Consider the following 18,279-nt stretch of genomic DNA (forward strand, 5'->3'; position numbering starts at 1 on the left):
CCTACTAAATGTGTTCATTCGTTCTATAAAACATCAGACTTTTAATACTTAAATTAATGTTATATTTTTAATTGCAACTATCCACCTGTGGATGAGAACAATGATTCATGTTTGGAGTTCAATGAGGGGAAAAACAGTGTTTATTGCAGGAGACTGTGGAAATTAGCTAGCGAGGATTAGAAATACGCGAAGGTCACTAGCTCTTCAAAATAAGAATGCTAAAGAACTCATAACTAATTCAACTTTTAGTCAACTTTTAGTCACAGTTTATTCTACTATCCATAAACAAATTTCTGGTGATTTCTGGTGAGTATCCTTGAGTATCCATAGTACTTGCACTAATTATTTAAATTTCCAACATTGATTGGCCTATTTGTTATTACAAACTGCAACACGGAAGTGTAGAAAATATTATAATTTCCTCAGCTAATATTCTAAGGCTCAGTTCCAGAAGCGACCTTTATTCAGGGCAGGGCCCCAACTATTTTGAGCCCCATCTGTTAGGAAAAAAATAAAGCTGCATACAAACATGGTGTTTTTTTTGTTTTCTTGAGTAAGGCAGCTCCAGAATGGAACTGTCAGCCTAGCTCAGTGCTTTCTGTGGTGGTGGGGAAGCCAGCAGAAAATACAAAAGTGTAGGGGATGGTAATGTTCTCTAGTTGTGCCGTGATTGGCTCACTGTTCTGTCACTCATGGGGACACCACGGCACCGCAAAATCTACAGGGAGAGCTTGAAAATTCAAGCCCCTTGGGTGCTGCCATATATTTATATCAGAAGTGCCCATCCAAAGAGGCTCAAGGTCATTGGCCACAGATAAAATTGTCAAATCAAATTATATCTACCGTAGCTTTGATTGGACTGATCATGTAAATGTCATACTTTCAAGCTCTTAGCTAGAAAGCTAGGCAAGCAGTCATCACCATGAATCAAGTCGACAATCTACTGGCAAATCCTTTTCGAGCCTTTATATGAAGATAAAACATATCGGTGCTCATTGGCCATTGGACATAAACATTACACAACAAGTTGGGAATCGCAAATTCAACAGTGAGTGGTTTGGAATCAGTGGCTAAACGCAAGCATTGCAAAGCAATCACTAGCCTGTTATTCAGTGGATAGGGTGTGTGGTCCAAGTTTGGGTTAAAGGGTCTCTTTACCAAGCTTAAAAGGATATTTACATGCAATACCATGGGCCAGAAAAGGTTGAATACATTGGCCATGCAGCAAGACTTCTGCCGCGTTCAAAACAACAGGAAACTCGGAACTGGGAAATCTCAGACTTCAGTGAGTTCAAGACGACTGGGAACTCTGAAAAAGTGGGAAAATTAGTTTTGAATGGTCATCCATCTCGGATTTCCAAGTTGGGAACTCGGGCCTCTTTCTAGAGCTCCGACCTGAAGATCACTCATGTCTTAATTCATCCTTGTTTTTTTACGAGTTCCCAGTTGTCTTGAAAACACCATAAATCCAGAGAATGCCAGAATTTGATGATAAAGTTTGATGACAGAATTTTCCCACAAGAAGGATCGTCGTGCCACCTTCCTGATCAAGCACATCAAGGTGTGTCCAAAAATTTATTGTATGCTGCTGCTTAAATGATGTAATATGCCAGGGAGATATGTATACTGTAGCTAAGAAAGTAATACTAAATGTATGTTGTGTAGCAAGCTGTTAGAAGCCCATGTGCCTCGCCCTGATAATTTGTTTTCTTTCCCCCTCATAACTTAGCCTACTGTTCTGACTTAGTGGTACACATGTAGGTTATAGCCTGTTTTGGAGAAATGTAATTATTATGTAATACCTTTATTTATCCTACCGTTCTGACTTTGTGCACAGGAAGAATACTGTAAGACGTGCCCATGGTCTGAATTCTGTCGCTGTACATTTCAAAGTGCTGACCTTTTTTTTATATATAGTTATATTGACTATGTCTGCCGTAGCTCACTCATTAATGTCTTAATAGAAATTATGGATTGCCTCTTATCCACTCCCTTATAACATGGGTTGTACATCTCAATTGTCAGTAGAAATCACATTTGTTTAAAACCTGTTATGGATCATGCGCATTTTCGCAGCTTTTTGTTAAAAATCGCGCAAAATTTCAGTGTCCTGCTACTCATGCCAGGAATATAGTATATGCATATGATTAGTATGTGTGGATAGGAAACACTCTGACGTTTCTAAAACTGGTTAAATCACGGCTGTGACTATAACAGAACGTGCGTCTCATCGAAAAGCGAAGGAAAGTCTGATCACTGAAAAATATATCAATGCGCCACTTGAATGTATTGTTGAAAAGAAACCACATTAAATGGGGCCGAGGTTGCAATACCTACAGCTTCCACACAATGTCAACAGTCTTGTCATTTGTCTTGGATTTGTTTCTTGGTCAAACGGACACGAGGCAGCGCATTTCTTCCGGTCTCCGACCGGATGTTTTGGTTGAGAAATATTTGGACATATCAGGACGTGGAGCTATTGAATATACATCGCCCCGTGATCATTTTGATAGATTATTAACGTTTACTAATACCTAAAGTTGCATTACAAAAGTATTTCGAAGTGTTTTGTGAAAGTTTATCGTCAACTTTTTTAATTTAAAAAAATGACGTTGCGTTATCAAAGTCAGTTTTTTCCTTGATTACACAGTCTTCATAGATCTATATCTAGGCTATATATGGACCGATTTAATCTAAAAAAAGACCCAATAGTGATGTTTATGGGACATCTAGAAGTGCCAAGAAAGAAGCTCGTCAAAGGTAATGAATGTTTTATATTTTATTTCTGCGTTTTGGGTGACGTTGCAGTATTTTGGGGGTGCATGCTATCAGATAATAGCTTCTCATGCTTTCGCCAAAAAGCATTTTACAAATCTGACTTGGTGGATAGATTCACAACGAGTGTAGCTTTAATGAAAGTTTGAGTTTTATCAAAAACTATAGGTCGCGCTCTGAAATTTCCGTTGATTGATGTTCCTGCATGGGAACTATATTCTGCGTCATCCTTAAGAAGTTTTAAGCAAGTCAACTATATTGGCTATGTTTTTTTTTTAAACGCAGTATATGAGGCGTTTCACTGCCAGACAGAGCTCCGCTGATAGCCAGGTGTAGCGGTGGTAAAGATTCACTCCATGGTGCTCTGCTGTTGGGACAGCTTTATGTAGGCCCTAACAGTTTGTAGACACATATTGTCATTGTTATAGTGCAATTCATGTATTGTTTAGTGTTGTGTTTAGTAGTGGCTTTGCTGCCATGCATCTAAAATATATTTTTTGAGTTTGCCCCACCCAGATTTACATGCTAAAATCTCCACTGCGCAGTTCTAAAATAGAATGTAGAGCTCTATGACACTGAGTTGAGTGCAAGTCTGGTATCTGCTAGCATGTAATTAAGATCAATGTATCAAAATAAACGACAAAATAATTGTCTTTTTAAAAATATAGAAATACATTTGCAAAATAGTCAGTAACGGTTACAGAAACATTTTACTTGCTATGATGATGACATGTTGTTCTTTATCTACACTGAACAGAAATCTAAACCCCTAACATGTTGGTACCATGTTTCATGAGTTTAAATAAAATATCCCAGAAATGTTCCATTCTCACAAAAAGCTTATTTCCTTGAAAACGTGTGCACAAATTTGTTTACATCCCGGGGAGTGAGCAAGATAATCCATCTACCCGACAGGTGTGGAATATCAAGAAGCTGATTAGACATCATCATCATTACTTAGGTGCTCTTTTTGCTGGGGACAATAAAAGGCTACTCTAAAATGTGCAGTTTTGTCACACAACACAATGCCATAGATGTCTGAAGTTGAGGGAGTGTGCAATTGGCATGCTGACTGCAGGAATGTCCACCAGAACCCTTGTCAGATAATTTAAGGTTTATTTCTCCCCCATAAGTTGCCTCCAACATAATTTTAAAGAATTTGGCAGTACGTCCAACCGGCCTCACACCCCAGCCCACGTGTGACCACCCCAGCCCACGTGTGACCACCCCAGCCCACGTGTGACCTCCACATCCGGCTTCTCCACCTGCGGGATCGTCTGAAACCAGCCACCTGGACAGCTGAATAAACAGAGGAGTATTTATTTCTGTAACAAAGCCCAGTCATTCTGATTGGCTGGGCCTGGCTCCCCAGTGGGTGGCCTTTTTATGAAATCCATAGATTAGGGCCTAATTCATTAATTAACATTTACTGATTTCCTTATATGAACTGTAACTCAATAAAATTGTTGAAATTGTTGCATGTGATAATATTCGTGTTCAGTATACATTAGTTGAATGCACTGACTATAAGATTGTCTGCTAAATGACAAAAATGTAAATGTAGGAAAATGTATAGCCTTGTCCTCAGAGGATGTGCAAACCAGCTGGCTGGAGTGTTTACAGACATATTCAATCGTTCCATGTCCCAGTCTATTGTCCACACTTGCTTCAGGATGTCCACCATTGTTGCTGTACCCAAGAAAGTGAAGGTAACCAAGCTAAATAACTATCGCCCTGTAGTATTCACTACTGTCATCATTAAGTGCTTGGTATAGAAAAGTATTTTGTATTTTTAAAAAAAATACAAATTACAGCTCTCAAGTACTGTGTCTTGTTAAAAAAAATGTGAGTGTAGTTCAGCCCAGTGTAATAGTGTAACAGTCTGAGTGTAGTGGGTGAGGAGTCAGGCGCAGGAAGCAGAGAGTTCAGGGGAGTGCTATTTTAATGCACTCAGAAACGGCGAACATAAGCCAACCCTCACGAAAAAACAGGGCGTAAAGAACAAACAAATGCCCCAAACAGGGTGACTTAAACTGTCCAGGGAAAACCCACAAAATGAGAAAACACAAAACCCATAGACGTGCACACAAGTACACCAAACAGACGGTCACAATAATTAATCCTGCAGAAGGAACCCTGCGGGCCGGCTGACTAATAAAGCCTACTACTAACTACCTAACTCAAAACAGGTGCATTCAATAAACACATAAGGAGGGGGAGGAAATAATCAGTGGCAGCTAGTAGGCCGGCGACGACGAGCGCCGGGAAGGGATGTGTCCTTCGGTCGGAGTCGTGACAAATACAAATGACAAAATACTCAGAAGTATTTGAAATACATATTGCAAATACATTTAACGGAAATAATGCTTATAGGGACCGGGTAGAATGGAACAGAACAGCAATCAGTTTCAGGCTGCCGCAGCATCGTGGAATGGAGATGACAACTGACAAGACTTCGCCTTTGAGGCTTTGGACAGCCAGCGATACAGGTTCCATTACTCAAAAATGACTGTGGACATTTCACTCTGGATTCTTTTAGGAGGAAATGTAGAAAAAGGACAGATGGGAGACTGGTGGGAGTTAGTATGCTGTGCTAGAAATTACATTGTGCCGAAAAGGACTGCTAACACGGACAGCCCAATTCTGATATGTCTTTCACTAATTGGTCTTTTGACCTATCAGATCAGCTCTGAATAAGATTTGATGTGATTGGTCAAAAGACCAATTAGTACAAAATATCAGAATTGGTCTGCCTGTGTAAATGCAGCCTAAATACCCTATATTATGCAATGATGCAACAATCAGAAGCAAGGACCCGAAGACATTCTGTCCAGAATTCATCAGCCTGGTTGGTCCATGACAAACACTGATTTGAACATGGGAAAACCTCACAGTGTTTTGTATCCTGCAATTATATTATGTCACAGTTATTTATGGATCATCAATCTACTCTTTCTACTCCATTATCATCTTATTTGTTTAGTAATTAGGACAATGTACTGTGTTGTACCAATATAATGATGCTATGGCTTTGCACAGTGAGGGTGTCATGAAACCATGCCAGAGTAAATCACTTCCAATGGGTACCCTCTATATTTCTGAAAGTCACAAGATTTGATATATTTTTATTTATCCAAACAAATCAATCAATAATGAAATTCAAATATTAAGTTCCAAATAGTAAAACAATTGCTAACACACTAAACCATCTAACAAATCATAACAATATAATGCCGTCTATCTTCTTTTTCGCTGTTTGTTTATTTTTTAGATTGTCTGCTAAGGAATGAATCTTCTAGGAGTTGGAGTCTTCAATGTAGTGGTTGGTCTGGTGGAGTGGTTGACGGTGTGTTTGTGTCGAGGAGGGGTGGGATATGGGCTAGCAGCAGCTCGATGGAAGTGACAGTTGTGGTGGCCGCTGCTGTGTAAATGGTTGGTGGAGGGGTTGGTCCTGGGGCTGAAACTTGGAACCGTGCTGGTGTTGGGGCCAGGACTGGAAACCTTGGGTTGGTGCTGGGACTTGGGAACGGGAAGCAGGAACTGGGAAAGAGTTATGACGTTTCTCAACAACAATCTTCCCAGGTGTTTTTGGAGCACTGCACCAAAATAAAAAGAACGTCTCTGTGCCTTCCAGTCTTTCCTCGTTGGGTCAGGTTGCTCTAGGCGCCACTGTTTCACCCAGAGACTGACACTATAGCCTGGTTGTTTCCTCCTCACCTCACTTTCTTAATCCTAATTATCTTAATTCCAATGTGATATTACATTTGCCCAGGGTTTCCCAAACTCTGTCCTATGGACCCCCAGGGGTGCTTGTTTAGATTTTTGCCCTTGCACTACACAGCTGATTCAAGTAATCATCTAATCATCAAACATTGATCATTTTTTTCAGCTGTGTAGCGTTAGGGAAAAAACTAAATGTGCACCCCTTGGGGTTCCAAGGGAAATGTTGGGGTAGGCTGTGGAGTGGAGTGTCTGCAGGTTCCATGTACTTTATTGATGAATTAAGGTCACTAATTAGGAAAGCACTCCCCTCAGCTGGTTGTCTAGGTCTTAATTGAAAGGAAACACCAAAACCTGCAGACACTAGGCCCTCCATGGAATGAGTTTGACACCCCTGGTCTACATCATGAGATTATTATGGATAAGAGTGCACATTTTTTATTAGTCTAAAGGCAGACAGGCATCGATGTCACCCGAATCAGACGCTTGATATTTATTGGAAAGGAGCATTAAAATCACTACCACCTTATGAAGTTCATAAAGGATTGAATCTGTAGCCTAATGAACTGCATGGTTTCCTGAGTTTTTTATTTTTCTATTTTACCTTTATTTAACTAAGCAAGTCAGTTAAGAACAAATTCTTATTTTCAATGACAGCCTAGTGGGTTAACTGCCTGTTCAGGGGCAGAACGACAGATTTGTACCTTGTCAGCTCGGGGGTTTGAACTTGCAACCTTCTGGTTACTAGTCCAACACGCTAACCACGAGGCTACCCTGCCGCCCCAGTCATGGTGGGGGACCACATACCAGATTATCGCATGACTCCAAGGTTACGTGTCATATGATGGTAGTTATATTCATATTTGCACATGAATGCTTTTCCATCGCCATTTCTCTCATTATACATTTTAAAAACAAAAAGATTACACCATGTCGAAACAAACAAATGATCTGTCGGCATTTGTATTTTTTAATTTTACAAAACCTGTTTCCATCACAGCTGTCATGATTTATTTTTTAATACCGTATGACTTTACTCATAAAAACAGTGGATGGTTAAGGATGTCAATTTTTCTGTAAATCTCCTGTTTTGCCTCTTGTGATGTGGTTCAAGCATCACTGATGGATTTGTTGACTTGAAAACTGCATCAGAGTTTTGAATGACCCCCCCCCTTTTGTTCCATGCTGGCTGAAGACGTAACTAGCAAACCCCAGTCACAGATAAAATGAGAAATATAGAAGTATCTTCGCCCTAGATGAATAGTGTAAACTGGTAATTAGAGTGGGGGAATGGTTGTTCAAAACTCTGACGCAGTTGATAAGTCAGCACATCTATCAGTTCTGCTGTGAACGTAAACACAACAGATATGCAAATGGGAAATGTATATAAAAATATAATTGTTGTTTCAGTTGCTTTGAGTACTACCAAATTTGCTTGATGACTTTACTGAAACACTGCTCACTGCATCCAAGTTGCTTGACATAGGCATTTCAAAGAGCTGTCAGCCAAGGCAAGCTCTGAATATAAAAACTCATCACCCACTCAGCATGTCTTTTCAAACTTGTGCCACCTTCAAAACAACTGGGGACTCTGAAAAAAATGGGTAAAAACTCAGACTGGGTAAAAATTGTAATTTTACCTTTATTTAACCAGGCAAGTCAGTTAAGAACACATTCTTATTTTCAATGACTGCCTGGGAACAGTGGGTTAACTGCCTGTTCAGGGGCAGAACGACAGATTTGTACCTTGTCAGCTCGGGGGTTTGAACTCACAACCTTCCGGTTACTAGTCCAACCACTGGGCTACGCTGCCGCCCCACTGGGCTACGCTGCCGCCCCACTGGGCTACGCTGCCGCCCCACTGGGCTACGCTGCCGCCCCACTGGGCTACGCTGCCGCCCCACTGGGCTACGCTGCCGCCCCACTGGGCTACGCTGCCGCCCCACTGGGCTACGCTGCCGCCCCACTGGGCTACGCTGCCGCCCCACTGGGTAAAATCTATTTGAACTGTCATCCAACTCGGGAACTCGGGCCTCTTTCGAGAGCTCCGATTTTCTGACCTGAAAATCACTGACATCATGAGTGAACTCATACGTTTTTTAATTGTTTTATGTATTGAATATTTAAAACATACAATATACTTGCAGTGAAGCCAATCAACAACTACATCATAGTAGTAATCTAACAGCCTCCCATTCAGAGCAACACACAGAAGCAACCAGGGTCAACGCCCTGCTCAAGGGCAAGTTGACAGATCTCCCACCAGCCCTCCAAGATCCCCCCACAGTTTCCCAAGAGCTGCCAGTCAACAATCCAAGACCCCCCGTCCCCCCATCTGAGAAAAAATAAATGCAGTGTTTCCATTCCCCACCCCCAAGACCCCCCCATCCACCAACAACCAACAAAATGAACAAAAGAGGAAAAAGAGAAACAAAGGAAAAAAGAAAACAACAATGTAAAAAACGAAAGATATCAAGGACAACAAAAATGACAACAGCAAGGCCAACTGAATGTTTGAGTGCATGTATGGCACTATTTACGTCAGTGTGTCTGTGTATGTGCCCATGTGTGCATTTGAATGAGAGTGTGTGTATATTGCATGTGCACAAACACTTGCACGGCATTAGCCTCAGGTAAACCTGAGGTGGTCCTTCTGTAGCTCAGTTGGTAGAGCATGGCGCTTGTAACGCCAGGGTAGTGGGGTCGATCCCCGGGACCACCCATACGTAGAATGTATGCACACATGACTAAGTCGCTTTGGATAAAAGCGTCTGCTAAATGGCATATATTATATTATTATTATTATTATTATTATTATAAACCGTCATTAACTGTAACAATACTGCCCCTCAGTGTCAATCAAACTTACTTTTGTTATGTTTTATTTAGACTTTATTTTGTTGTCTTTTATCATTGACCATCATTCTATGCCCCGCCCAGCAACTCCACTCCCACTTGTCTCCAATTCTACATCCCAACCCTCAACACATCCCTCCTATCTCTGCTGGCCACCCTCTTCGGATTTCTATGCAGCATATATCGTTCAACTATGCTGTGATGTTTAACATACAATTTCAATCTAATCGAATAGAATCCACAGATTACGAGTTGAAGATAAATAACTTTTACTAAGAGTATTAGTAATTGACTGACCGGGTCTCTCCAGTTCTCCCAACAGTACTATTTCTAAAGTCAATTTCAGATCCATGTTATGCATTTTCAGCCATTCCTGAACATGAGACCAAAAACCTGAGGGCATTACCAAAATAAATGGTCCATTGACTCTGTATCCTCGCAACAAAATCTGCAGAGATTCGATGATTGTATGCCCTAAATATTCAACATTTTGTAGGTGGCAAGAATTCTATATAATCACTTTAGCTGAAAAGCACGAAGTCTTGAATCTTGCGTCATTTTATATATCAACTCATACACCCTGTACCATGGAATCGGTACATCAAAAATCTCATCCCAACTATTTTGCAATCTGAGTGACCTTGTCAAGAGATACCTCTTGGTATAATGGTATAATGGTTAAAAATACTATATGAGGTGTTATTGCATAACACCATTTGTGTAAACAATACACACGTCCTAGTGTTATAAATGATACATGGAGGTGTCACTCCCTAACACTTACAAAGTGTAATAGTGTCAGCACTTAGCATAGCGTTAATTTAACGCTCAAAAGAGTGGGCCCGTAAAGACACTGGCCCCAATTTGACACTGTCAGTAGCTAGGTTTCCATCCAATTGGCGCTCGATTTTGTGTGAATATTCTGAAATCTGCATAAAGAAAATATGCTATTTTTTCCACTAGTGGTGTGTTTCCACCAACATGACTTGATGCAAATAAAAATCAGGGTGGGATGACATAGTGTAGATAGAATAAAAAATTTTGCTTAAGTTTTCATGTACCGAATAAAAATCTAAAGTTCCATTACATTTTCAACACTACCAATAGTTTTCTCAGAAAAACTGTGGTGTTAAATAACAAATGTGCCTACAGTACTCTGGCCAACAGTTCGCAGATACAGTGGAGTTAGGCTAGTCTACATGATGAAGTGGGGTTAGGCTAGTCTACATGATGAAGTGGGGTTAGGCTAGTCTACATGATGAAGTGGGGTTAGGCTAGTCTACATGATGAAGTGGGGTTAGTCTAGTCTCCATGATGAAGTGGGGTTAGGCTAGTCTACATGATGAAGTGGGGTTAGGCTAGTCTACATGATGAAGTGGGGTTAGGCTAGTCTACATGATGAAGTGGGGTTAGGCTAGTCTACATGATGAAGTGGGGTCAGGCTAGTCTACATGATATTATGGGGACAAATATGTTTTATTTGTCAAACGGCAGTCAAGCATTGATCATTATGTCACCAGAATAAGACCCTCAATATTTATTAGAAAGGAGCATCAAGATCACTGTGCACTTTCACCACCCTGTGAAGTTCATCAGTTATTTCATTTGTAGCCTAATAAAATGCATGGTTTCTCGAGTTGTAGTGGGAGGACCACACACCATATCATCACGTGACTAAGTTCACTTCTACAGTATATGATGGTTATTATATCAATATTTCCGCATAAAGGCATTTCCACCATTTCTTGCATACTTAATTTTACCAACAAAAAAAAGATCCCACTATGTTGAATGAATAAATTATCTGTCTGCATTTATAAAATTCCTGTTTCCATCACAGCTGACATGATGTTTTAAATATATGGTATGACTGTAAATTGAACATATGGAAATCTTCCAAATCGCTTCACTGTTCTCCTCTCTCGAAGACTATTTGGCAGGGGAGAGTCACTGATATTGAGACGGTTTGGTGGAGGAGAGATGGACAGGTTGCATTATCACTTGGCATTACAGAGGCAGACAAGTAGAAGTGGGGATGTCTGACTAGAAGAAAAAACCCACAGCAACAAATTGATGTTTTAGTCCCTAGACAACTTGCAGAAGAGCAGATGGCTTACAATATGAGGACAGCACTAGTAACAGATACCTCTCTCTCCTTTGTGTGTGTATGGGTTCATGTGTGTGTACGTGTTGGAGAGTTTGACTGAGGAGGGTGTAGGGGTGTTGGGAAATAGAGCCAGAATCGTCAGATGGCCATCCCATCATGCATTGCCTGAAGACCGGGAAGGGACCTGTGTGACACTGGCAGGTGGGATGGCAGACACACTGGCACCCTGGCAACACATCTTTCGACATGTCTGCCGTTTATAGTTGGCACGATGGGCAGGCCATGTGTTGGCTTTTAAGGAAAGTTTCACTGGTACTTGAGATGTCACTGGAGAGATTTAAGGATGTTTCTACAGTAAAAATATAAAATACTGGCGTAAATTTAGTTGGTAGACACTAAAAGCCATAGATGAAGGGCACGTAGGGATGATGTTAAATGAAACTCCAATTTATACCAAAACAGCCGGAAAAAAAACGAATCTAGAAAGCTTTTTTCTTCTTTGGGCACTGACAGATTGGGAGCAGTCTGGCACCCTGCTGCTAATTGCTATCAAACTCAAAACTTCTAAAATGGAACCTCAAATCAAATGTTTTTTGTGACATGCGCCGAATACAACAGGTATTCCTCTTACAGTGAAATGCTTACTTACAAGCCCTTAACCAACAATGCAGTTTTAATAAAATATCCCCCCCCCAAAAAAGTATGAGACAAGAATAACAAATAATTAAGGAGCAGCAGTAAATAACAATACCGGGGCTATATACAGGGGGTACCAGTACTGAGTCAATGTGCGGGGGCACCGGTGTTTAGGTAATTGAGGTAATTGGTACATGTAGGTAGAGTTATTAAAGTGACTATGCATATATAATAACAGAGCGTATAAGAGGGTGGGGCAACGCAAATAGTTTTTGTAGTCATTTGATTAGCTGTTCAGGAGTCTTATGGCTTGGGGGTAGAAGCTGTTTTAGAAGCCTTTTGGACCTAGACTTGGCGCTCCGGTACCGCTTGCCGTGCAGTAGCAGAGAGAACAGTCTATGACAAGGGTGGCTGGAGTCTTTGACAATTTGTATGGCCTTCCTCTGACACCACCTGGTAAAGAGGTCCTGGATGGCAGGAAGCTTAGCCCTGGTGATGTACTGGGCAGTACACACTACCCTCTGTAGTGCCTGTGGTCGGAGGCGGTGCAGTTGCCATACCAGGCAGTGATGCAACCCATCAGGATGCTCTCGATGGTGCAGCTGTAAAACATTTTGAGGATCTGAGGGCCCATGCCAAATATTTTCAGTCTCCTGAGGGGGAAAAGGTTTTGTCGTGCCCTCTTCACGACTGTCTTTGTGTGGTTTCGTAAGTTGATGGTTGAAGATATCCCTCCAGTGGTGTGGTGGCGGTGCTTTGGCAAAGTGGGTGGGGTTATATCCTGCCTGTTTGGCCCTGTTTGGGGGTATCGTCGGATGGGGCCACAGTGTCTCACGACCCCTCCTGTCTCAGCCGCCAGTATTTATGCTGCAGTAGTTTATGTGTCGGGGGCTAGGGTCAGTCTGTTATATCTGGAGTATTTCTCCTGTCTTATCCGGTGTCCTGTGTGAATTTAAGTATGCTCTCTCTAATTCTCTTGCTCTTTCTCTCTTTCTCTCTTTCTCTCTTTCTTTCTCTCTCTCTCTGAGGACCTGAGCCGTAGGATCATGCCTCGGGACTACCTGGCCTGATGACTCCTTGCTGTCCCCAGTCCACCTGACCGTGCTGCTGCTCCAGTTTCAACGATTCTGCCTGCGGCTATGGAACCCTGACCTGTTCACCAGACGTGCTACCTGTCCCAGACCTGCTGTTTTCAACTCCCTAGAGACAGCAGGAGCGGTAGAGATACTCTAAATGATCGGCTATGAAAAGCCAACTGACATTTACTCCTGAGGTGCTGACTTTTTGCACCCTCAACAACCACTGTGATTATTATTATTTGACCCTGCTGGTCATCTATGAACATTTGAACATCTTGGCCATGTTCTGTTATAATCTCCACCCGACACAGCCAGAAGAGGACTGGCCACCCCTCATAGCCTGGTTCCTCTCTAGGTTTCTTCCTAGGTTCTGGCCTTTCTAGGGAGTTATTCCTAGCCACCTTGCTTCTACACCTGCATTGCTTACTGTTCAGGGTTTTAGGCTGGGTTTCTGTACAGCACTTTTTGACATCAGCTGATGTAAAAAGGGCTTTATAAATACATTTGATTGATTGATTGATTGATTGGTTTGACTTGTTAGCTTGTTGGTGATGTGGGTGCCATGGAACTTGAAGCTCTCAACCTGCTCCACTTCGGTACCTGACACTATTGAACAGGAAATGCAATCTAAAGTGTTGCCTTTTCAAATATCCATGAAATAAACAAGATGAAAACATTTAAGCCTAGATTCAAACAAATGGGCGGCAGGTGGTCCAGTGGTTAGAGCGTTGTAACAAAAGGTTAAAAGATCGAATCCCCGAGCTGACAAGGTAAAAACCTGTCGTTCTGCCCCTGAACAAGGCAGTTAACCCACTATTGCTAGGCTGTCATTGAAAATTTGATCTTAATTAACTGACCTGCCGAGTTAAATAAACGTTTTTAAAAAGATCAAGTGTTAACCGGCTATAGCAGACACCCACTTTGTGGATTTTTTGGTGGCATGTAATTTTCATCATAGGTATACTTTCAACTATGACAGACAAAATGAGAAAAAAAAATCCAGAAAATCTCATTGTAGGATTTTTTATGAATTTATTTGCAAATTATGGTGGAAAATAAGTATTTGGTCAATAACAAAAGTTTATCTCAATACTTTGTTATATACCCTTTGTTTGCAATGGCAGAGGTCAAACATTTTCTCTAAGTCTTCACAAGGTTTTCACACACTGTTGCTGGTATTTTGGCCCATTCCTCCATGCAGATCTCCTCTAGAGCAGTGATGTTTTGGGGCTGTTGCTGGGCAACACGGACATTCAACTCCCTCCAAAGATGTTCTATGGGGTTGAGATCTGGAGACTGGCTAGGCCCTCCAGGACCTTGAAATGCTTCTTACGAAGCCACTCCTTCGTTGCCTGGGCAGTGTGTTTGGGATCATTGTCATGCTGAAAGACCCAGCCACATTTCATCTTCAATGCCTTTGCTGATGGAAGGAGGTTTTCACTCAAAATCTCATGATACATGGCCCCATTAATTCTTTCCTTTACACGGATCAGTCGTCCTGGTCCCTTTGCAGAAAAACAGCCCGAAAGCATGATGTTTCCACCCCCATGCTTCACAGTAGGTATGGTGTTCTTTGGATGCACCTCAGCATTCTTTGTCCTCCAAACACGACAAGTTGAGTTTTTACCAAAAAGTTATATTTTGGTTTCATCTAACCATATGACATTCTCCCAAACTTCAGACAGGCCTGGACATGTACTGGCTTAAGCAGGGGGACACGTCTGGCACTGCAGGATTTGAGTCCCTGGCGGCGTAGTGTGTTACTGATGGTAGGCTTGTTACTTTGGTCCCAGCTCTCTGCAGGCCAATCACTAGGTCCCCTCGTGTGGTTCCGGAATTTTGCTCACCGTTCTTGTGATCATTTTGACCCCACGGGGTGAGATATTGCGTGGAGCCCCAGATCGAGGGAGATTATCAGTGGTCTTGTATGTCTTCCATTTCCTAATAATTGCTCACACAGTTGATTTCTTCAAACCAAGCTGCTTACCTATTGCAGATTCAGTCTACCCAGCCTGGTGCAGGTCTACAATTTTGTTTCAGGTGTCCTTTGACAGCTCTTTGGTCTTGGCCATAGTGGAGTTTGGAGTGTGACTGTTTGAGGTTGTGGACAGGTGTCCTTTATACTGATAACAAGTTTTAACAGGTGCCATTAATACAAGTAACGAGTGGAGGACAGAGGAGCCTCTTAAAGAAGAAGTTACAGGTCTGTGAGAGCCAGAAATATTGCTTGTTTGTAGGTGACCAAATACTTATTTTCCATCATAATTTGCAAATAAATTCATAAAAAATCCTACAATGTGATTTTCTGGATTTTTATTTTATTTTGTCTGTCATAGTTGAAGTGTACCTATGATGAAAATTACAGGCCTCTCATCTTTTTAAGTGGGAGAACTTGCACAATTGGTGGCTGACTAAATACTTTTTGCCCCACTGTATATCTCACATTCTAGTGTTTGAACTTGTAAAAATGGCTGCATGGGATTTATCTTAATACTTCTCCATGCAGCCAATGGCAATGTCAGCTTTAGCTAAAGTGCCGGGAGACGGGAGCCGCTTGTGGATTTGACAGCTCTACTGCAGCTCCACCTCCGACACCACCAAAACAACTACTATGCAGATGTGTCATGCTCTGACCTTAGAGAGCCTTTTTATGTCTATTTGGTTTGGCCAGGGTGTGATTTGGGTGGGCATTCTATGTTCTGGTTTCTAGGCTTGTGTATTTCTATGTTTTGGCCGGGTATGGTTCTCAATCAGGGACATCTGTCTATCGTTGTTTCTGATTGGAAATCATACTCAGGCAGCCTTTTTCCCCGTTGTGATTGTGGGAAGTTGTCTTTGTTAGGGGCACTATAGCCCTTGTAAGCTTCATGTCGTTTTAGTTATTTCTTGTTTTGTTGGCGACATTTGACTGAATAAAATAAAATGTACGCTCACCATGCTGCACCTTGGTCTTCCTGTACCCATCTTCCTCTACCACTCTCTTCACTGCTTCAGCATATGACGCTTTCTGTACTAATCTGACCGTGACAACCTCAACCTGTCTTTCTCTCCCCGGACACCTGCGATCTCTCGTCCCATGGGCACCCCCACAGTTTACACACACAACTTTCTCCACCGATACTACACATTCCTTTGTCTCCTGCTCTCCTGCACACTTCTCACATCTAGGAATCTCCCTCCTACACACTGCTGCAACATGACCATGAGCTTGACACCTAAAACATCACAGTATTTTCGGAACAAAATCTCTCATTTGATAACTAACACATCCTAACTTGACCTTGTTGGGCATCACAACTCTGCAGGACAAACAATGTATTCTCCATTTCACTACACTCTCCACCGGGTCTACGTTGCACCGAACGGTCGGAGTCACAGAGACCAGGAATCTTCCATTTCAGCTGATCCTCCTCAAAAGTTAATTCCACCCCCGTTAATACAACTTTCAATAGAGCCCTGCTCCGAAGAGCAAATCAAGTCACATTTCTTGTCCCTAGTCGTGTAGTCCAGAGCACCAGCTCCCTTCTGGATGGAAGAAACACAATAAATCATCACCAGTCCAGTTCGAGTTACTTTCACCAACTCAACAGTCCCCAACCTCTTCCCCACCCATCCTGACACCACATATGGATCAGCCAGAATACAAGGATCCATTCTCTCCTCAAATCTCACTTCAATTGGGCCAGAACCATATTTGTCACCATCGGGACGAGGCTCGGACTCTGTGGTAGTCACTGCAGGTACTTTATCCTCACTATCGTCAGATTCCATCTCTGAGCTACTGAAGCACGTATCCGTCTTTTTGCACTTGATGCCAACCTTCCTCACCACACTGCTTCCCTCTACACTCAGCTCCTTTTCGGCAGTCACCATTGCACCTAACACTGCATTTTATTCATCCTCACTCTTGTCACGTTCAATTTCCTTCTGTAGCTTTTCCAAAAGTTCTGTATGATCCTCTATTCCATATTCACTCAAAACATGTTCCACTTTCCTGTCCTCCATCCTCTCATCTTCTCCTTCTGCCATTCCAGAAAATGAGCCCTTGCTTAATGTCACTATTGTGCCATTAATGAAAATATATAGCTGACTGTTTCCATGGAGAATTTTTCCCTTTGTCATGAATATGGATTTTAGAGGTGGGTAATTCTGGACCTAGTGCAAATTATGCATTTAGAGAAGATAATGGATCATTAGCAGTTAGAGAGAAGTAATTTTGATAAGCGTGTCAACTGCAACCTAATGCAGCTGATATTAGCATTCATCCCAGGGCCGATAGCTCTGTGCATTCAAGAGCTTTTAGAATGGTTTATGTAGGCTTGATGTGGTAATTCATCACATAACTAATCTCAGTAATCGTCATATCCTCTGCATGGCTCCCTGTGGAAGTTGACAATCATCCACTCTCCTCTTCGTTTATGTGGATATCAATGTGGACAAATGACAGCTAAGGTATTATCTTCCAGTAAGCTGATATGATGGTAGGGAAGTTAGCTGAATGTCGTAACCAAAGAACACAAAATGCCATGCAAGCAGGCCCTTTCTTTCTGACTGAATTGAAATAGATTTCGTAACAAAATATCACACCACCATGATGACATGAGGTTGTCAACGTTAAGTGAACCATGTGTGCTTCCACACACAAATCTTTGCACAACTAACTTTTTCAATGTTTGCAGTTAGGTGGACACATTAGATCATGGCTGTGCTGTGTGCTTCTCTGACACTCATTTAAAATAGGTATCGTTATACTGTACATACAATCCTGTAATCCTGTGGTAATGTTTTTGATTGGCCAGATGGTAAATTAAAGCTACCAGGATGAGGGTTTGGGTCAACGAAACAGGGCATACAGAGATGCAGAGGAGAGCGATAGATTGATAGAGAGAGAGAAAGAGAGAGGGGGGGTGGGTGGAAGAGGGAAATAGTGCGTGTGAGAAAGGAGAGAAAGCGAGAGAAGGGAGACAGCAGCACAGCATGGAGGAGGCTGCCTACCGCTGTGCTAGGCGACCTCTGGAACAGATCCAGGGCTGCTGTCCGCCATTGCCAGACTCAACACGACCTCACCTTTCACATCACATATTCACAAAAGAAATCTCACATCCA

Source organism: Oncorhynchus keta, chromosome 7, assembly GCF_023373465.1.
Source record: "Oncorhynchus keta strain PuntledgeMale-10-30-2019 chromosome 7, Oket_V2, whole genome shotgun sequence".
NCBI classification, from domain to species: Eukaryota; Metazoa; Chordata; class Actinopteri; order Salmoniformes; family Salmonidae; genus Oncorhynchus; species Oncorhynchus keta.